This window comes from Oenanthe melanoleuca, chromosome 3 (assembly GCF_029582105.1).
Source record: "Oenanthe melanoleuca isolate GR-GAL-2019-014 chromosome 3, OMel1.0, whole genome shotgun sequence".
NCBI lineage: Eukaryota > Metazoa > Chordata > Aves > Passeriformes > Muscicapidae > Oenanthe > Oenanthe melanoleuca.
The window spans coordinates 106317621-106323620 of record NC_079336.1 but is presented as its reverse complement, the minus strand read 5'-3'; positions in this window follow the sequence as shown (position 1 = coordinate 106323620).

Genomic DNA, 6000 nt, shown 5'->3' with positions numbered 1-6000 from the left:
GTCTGCAGTGGAATAGGACCTTAACATCCCCTGGTGGGGCTAGTTGGTGGCTCTTAGCCACCAGCACCCATCAAAAACCCTCCTGGTTGGGGCATCTGTGCTCAGCAGGGCTGATTTGTACAGCCTCAAGGCTTTGAGGTCTCCAGCCCTGATTTGGATGGAAATGGTTCACCTGCTGCCACCCCTGCCCTGGCAGCCTGCTGGCCATGGAGCAGAGGGGCTGAGACAGTCATTCTTTAAATGCAGAAGTAATTTGGCAGCTGGGCTTATGGCAAATGGTCCTAATGAAAAGCAGCTGCCTCATGCCTGTAAATAGGATTGTCTATGCAGCATTTTGCCCTAATAGAGTAAAATCAGAAGATAGGAATTTTATATAGAAAAAGACTTGCAGTTTCAAATCTACGCTCTACTGACACACCAGCACCATTGGTTAAAGGAGGAGGTTTTAGGGACAGTTAAAAAAACCTCAGCACAGAGAAGTCAGGGTGTCTCAAACAACTTTTAATACTCTCCTTTGCTTCCAGCCACTCTATAAAACTCTCTAGCAAAAGATAGAGACTTTATATCACACAAACCTCTCCAAACCCAACCTTCCCTTTCTCTCCCAGGCCCTTGCTGGCCTCCCCAGGCTCTTTCTGGTGGCTCATCCCCAGCTGGGTTTGTGCTGTATGACCACAGAGAAACCCAGCTTTAACATTCCTCACTGAGCAGGCACTGATCCAAATGGAAACCTGTCTGTGACACCAAGTGAGTGGGAGCTGGGGTGCTCATTAGACTCTGCTGGAAGACATCAGGATGGTGAAGGGTCTGGAGGAGAAGCCCTGTGAGGAGTAGCTGAGGGGACTTGGTCTGTTCAGCCTGGAGGAGACTGAGGGGAAGCCTCAGTGGGGTCTTCAACATCCCCACTGGGGGCAGCACTCTCAGGGCCAGTGACAGTGAATCCGAAATCCACCAGAAAACAAACTTTCCAACAGAGTTTGAAGCATTAGAAAGCTGGGATTCTTTATCAGCACTGGACACACAGGAGTGTATCTCCTCCAATCTGAGGTGTGTGGTGAGACTTTGCAACAGGGTTTTTATTCCATCATAACCATACACATTCATTACAATGTGCCTCTTAGATAACACATAAACATCACTTTTCCTAGAAATAATTTGCATGCAATCAGTCTCCTACTGGAAGCCCTTTTATGGTCCTGGAGGGTCATCTGAAGGGGTCTCTGGTGGTTGTATTCACTGAATCCTTCAATATTACAGGTGGCCTTTCCTTGAACTTTTTCTTTGGGCATGCACTGTTGCTTGTTACATAACTTGCCAAAAACCCACTATAGACCTCATTATCTGTTCCTCCACACACACATTTCCACCTACATTTACCATCCTGAGTGCATACCTTTACATTTTTAAATCTTTTCTGCTAATTAGTCTTTAGGCTCTGCCCAGCAACTTCAGGGGAACTGAACATTTACATTCTCTATGTTGTTTATCAACAGGACTCAAGGAAATGGTATTTAAGCTGAGTCAGGGGAGGTTTAGTTTGGCATCAGGAAAATCCAGTGCCTGTTGTGTGTAAAAAAGCCCAGAAGTCTTTCCTTTGCTCCTGGCTCAATCCCTTTGAAGATCCTCATTTTCTTTTCCAGGCTTCTCTTGATTCTGTATCCCTCTCTCAAGCCTTTCTTCAGTCATTCCTTCCCAGATCCAAGACTCACACAGACTGAAGCTGCTCCCTGTGGGTCCCTGTGGTCTCCTTCTGCACCTTTTGCAGTTCACCTCTGTCCCTTTGGGATGAGGAAACCCAAACTCTGTGTATATTGAAAACATTGTTGGGCTGTGGATTTACTGTATGTCAGGCCAGTATGATATGACACAGCTGCTAAGAGCACTTTGAGCTAACTCTATTCTGCTTCTTGAATACCAAACTATTTTTCCTCCAAGTATATGTTTATAAAGATTTTCAGATCTTAACATGAACAAAAATTCCCTGGAGTTGAGGCTGGCACCATGCCGAGCTATATATCATTATAAAAGACAAATTCCAGACCCTGAGATATTCAGAACAGACCAATATAAAAGGAAAAGAAACTCGAGAGGAATTTAAAAAGTAGGTGGGAGGGATGTTTAATGTAATGTTAAAGCAGCACCAGTTTATTCAAGCAGATGCCAGGTGACTAAATGAAATGCTGGTTGTTTTCTTCTGCAGTTTGAGCCCTTTCCTTTCACAGGTCTCCCTTCTGGGGATAGAAACAATAACATCAGCTCTGGAGCACCATGTTTATCTGCTCCCTCTCACAGAACTACACCCACACGGCTGATCTGGCTCTGTTTAGCCCTCCAGAGATATGCAAGGTGTAAACATGCATCTGGAAATAAAGCATCCATGGGTTTTCTGAAACCACTGTGCTTCACTTGAAATCCAGGACATGATACAGACATGGGGGGCAGAAAAAGTCTCTCAGATATTTCTGTGCACCACATACAGGCAGGGGAAGGGCATCATTTACCACTTCAGCTGCTCCACACGAGCCTGGGCTTGGCACCATTCCTGCCAGACCAGTCCTGCCTGGCTGGATTGCTGGGGCGAGGGCACAACTGTGTGATCCCAGGAGTGATGCAGGTCTGCAATCACACTGCCCTCTAACAGCTTCTCCCAGCCTGCTGAAACTGGGAGAGGTGGTGACTTTATCACCTGGGCTTCTCCTGTTTGCTGCAGTGCTCTGGGACACAGCCCTGCACATTCACCAGTTAGGAGGGTTAGCAGCTCGCCTGAATTGAGCCCCCTCTCCAGACAGACACCATCGACAGGATGGATGTCAACAGGATGGAATACAAAGATGGATCTTCTCTAGCAGGCTTCCCACTTAGCAAATGTGGCTTAAGGGTTTCCTGAACAGAGCTGCAATGAGAATCTCCCTATCCTCATCTGACCTTGGCAATCTCCTACAGAGAGCAGTGCTCATCCATATCCTGTTTGGATGAAGGACAAGAGTGTCACTGGATCCAACCACAGCTTTCTCCATGGAGAGGTTAAACTGCACCAGCTCCCCTTGCTTCTCCAGGCAAGAGGCACAGAGAGTTACCCAACACAAAATAAACAGGGAAATAGTTCCATCCAATGCCCTTGTTCTTTGAAGGAACACACAGGGCAAAGGACTGAATCATAGACACAGGGAATGAAGGACTCTTATAATTATTAAGTGCCATTAAAAATTCCAGTGCAAAACTCATCTGTGTAATTAGGTCAGTATCAATTACCCTGATAGCATGATTCAGGTTTCTCCAGCATTAAACACCAGCTATGTACAACAAACATCCCCAAACAGGGAAAATCCAAAAGGGACCAGCTGGGCACAAGCAAAAATAAATCTGGGAAAGGATGTCACACTCTTAACCACCCAGACAGAGCAGGAGGTCCATGTTCTCTCCTAAAACACACTCAAAGTATAGAAAAAGCACAGGCAGGCTTGAAAGGACCTTCACATGTGCTGGAACTGCCTGGGAAGTGGAACAAGGGACCAGACATCATCTGAGATTCAGAGCATTTGGTCCATGCCAGTTCCTCCTCCCAAGATACAGACACAGATTTCACTTAACTTCCCAGCAGGCAGCTGCAACTCCATCACACAAGATGGCTCAGGCAACACAGAGAAGAGCTGGGAAACAGAACAAGTTATGGCATAAGCAAATGCTATTTCAGTGTAGCAAATTGAAGGATGGCAGTTCCAAACTTAGATCAAACGTGAATATTCTTGAAGTTTTGAGATGCTTCAATTAGAGGTCCAAAGACAACTCCTCCATAATGCCCCTACTGTGGCATTCACTTTCTGGCAGCTCTGAACCCAGTTTTCTCACATTTAGCATTATTCCATTTATAGCCAAAATGGTTCATCTTGCTTTCCTGTGAGGAAGAAAGCACAGAAATTAAAAATTAAAAATCTGGAGAAGAATAAATGGAAAATCAGCATTGAATAAGAAATGCTGACATGTATCACATGAAGATACACTTCATGGAGGAAAAAAAAAAATCTGTTCAATGCATATGTAACCAGTGACTACCTATAAAGCTTCAATTTTTCCTATCATACTTTGTTACTAAAAGATCACCAGGGCATCAGGTTGAAGTTGTATCACTGACAGCAACACCGCCTGGGGATGGTCCAGTCCACAAAAGATACTGAAGAGATTCCTGGTGTTCACTCCAAATTGCAGTGCAGAGAAGAGGCAGCTGACTAACAACCCTTGGAGCACTGGACACTGAATGTTCATACAGCACAGGAACTGTCATACAGCTCTTTGACAGTGGAGGTTAAAAAAAAAAAAAAAAAAAAAAAAAAAATCAGTTTCTCATTAAAGGCTGTCACGAGCTACCAGAAGTGTTTTTCTCTCCCTCTGAGGGGCTGGAGGGCCGTGGAGCCCTGGGGAGGTGCAGCTCTTCCTTGAGCACACATTGGAACAACCCAGATTGTATTTATATGGAGAAGGGATGACAGCTCTAAGAACAAGGACAAATTCCCAGACCAGCTCCAACAAGGAACCTCTCTGGAAACTGAAGGGCACAAACAAAGCTCACCTCTCTTGAAAGTCATCCAGTTTCCAGGTATCACAAAGCATGGATTATGCTTCAGCTTCCTAGACAGGGATCCTCATCATTATCTTCTGCTAAGCATCATTACTGCTGATCACCTGGCACTGTATCAAAATCACGTAGGACTTTTTTCAAGAAAAACAATTCACGGGCCTCTCTGGCATTTAAGTTCTCATGAGCAAAATGATCAACAAGTAACAAGATGATGAAACTTTCTCTTGGGCAGCAGCCAAACCTACAGCTAGAGCAGAAGTCTGTTTCCTCACATACTAGAAAGATTGAAAGGAAAGGAAAATGAGACAAATTCCTTTGGGTTTATATATTTTAAATATTCTCCCACTTCTCACTGTGACTAAATAAGATATCCACCAAAGTCAGGGTTTTTTAATTCATCTCAGTCTAGTATTTCCTACCCTGGCAAGACTTTGTAACATCTGTAATGGAGATTTCTTCCCACCCACTGCTCCCCCCCCATTTGTTTCTCAAAGAGAATTTGCATGTTTGATATGGGACACTAAGAAATGCAAACTGTTATGCAGATTTTGGAAAAGAAGAAAAGAGGTCTCTAGGGACATAAGCACGCTTCTATTTTCTTCATTATTGCTGAAGAACAATTCAAATCTCAGTAGATTTTTGCTCTAATAGCAGGCTCACAGGTGAGCTTTCAGGTCTGATCTGCTGAAGAGAGGTGAGAGCCTCCCCACTTGGCCAAGCAGTTCTACAGACTGAACATAAATGACACAACTATTTCCAGCTCTATCACAACCTAATGTTACAGGATACCAGGAAAGCAAGAGCACAAAATATTAAAAACCACAATGATCCTACAGGCAAGAAGACAGAGAAGTGGCTTCAATGATGACATTTTCTGAAGTCACAACTCAAATTTATTGTACAAATGAAAGGTCTGTGTTCTTAAAACTTGTGACTTCCTTTCAGCAGAGTTTTCAAATACTCAACACACAGTGTGGACGTAATGCCCCCCAAAAAAGGCAAAATTTGGACTGTCATGAGACATTGACTTTTCTGGAAGAGGGGGAGTAACAATGATAGGAGTAGTGGGGAAAAAAGCACGACACATAAGATAAATGAGGAAACACAAATGAATCATCTTTGCAGAACTCGGCCAGAATTTATCCAGAAGGATGGAGAAAGAAGGGAAAAGGACATAAAAATACAACCACAACAAAGACTAAGCTGCAACTCTGGTCTTAAAAATCTAATAGGGCATGTCTGGGGATTATTTCTAGCCCCTGTAGAAACTATCTCCAAATCTGTCCAGAGCAGTTTTGTTTAAAGAAATCACAATGGCAGTGGCAGTAGAAAAGCCACCTCCAAAACCAGAAGTTTACAGCTTGTTTAACAGCTCAGCATTTTTCCTCCAGTCACTCCCCTGTTTGAAACCAGGCTCTGGTAGA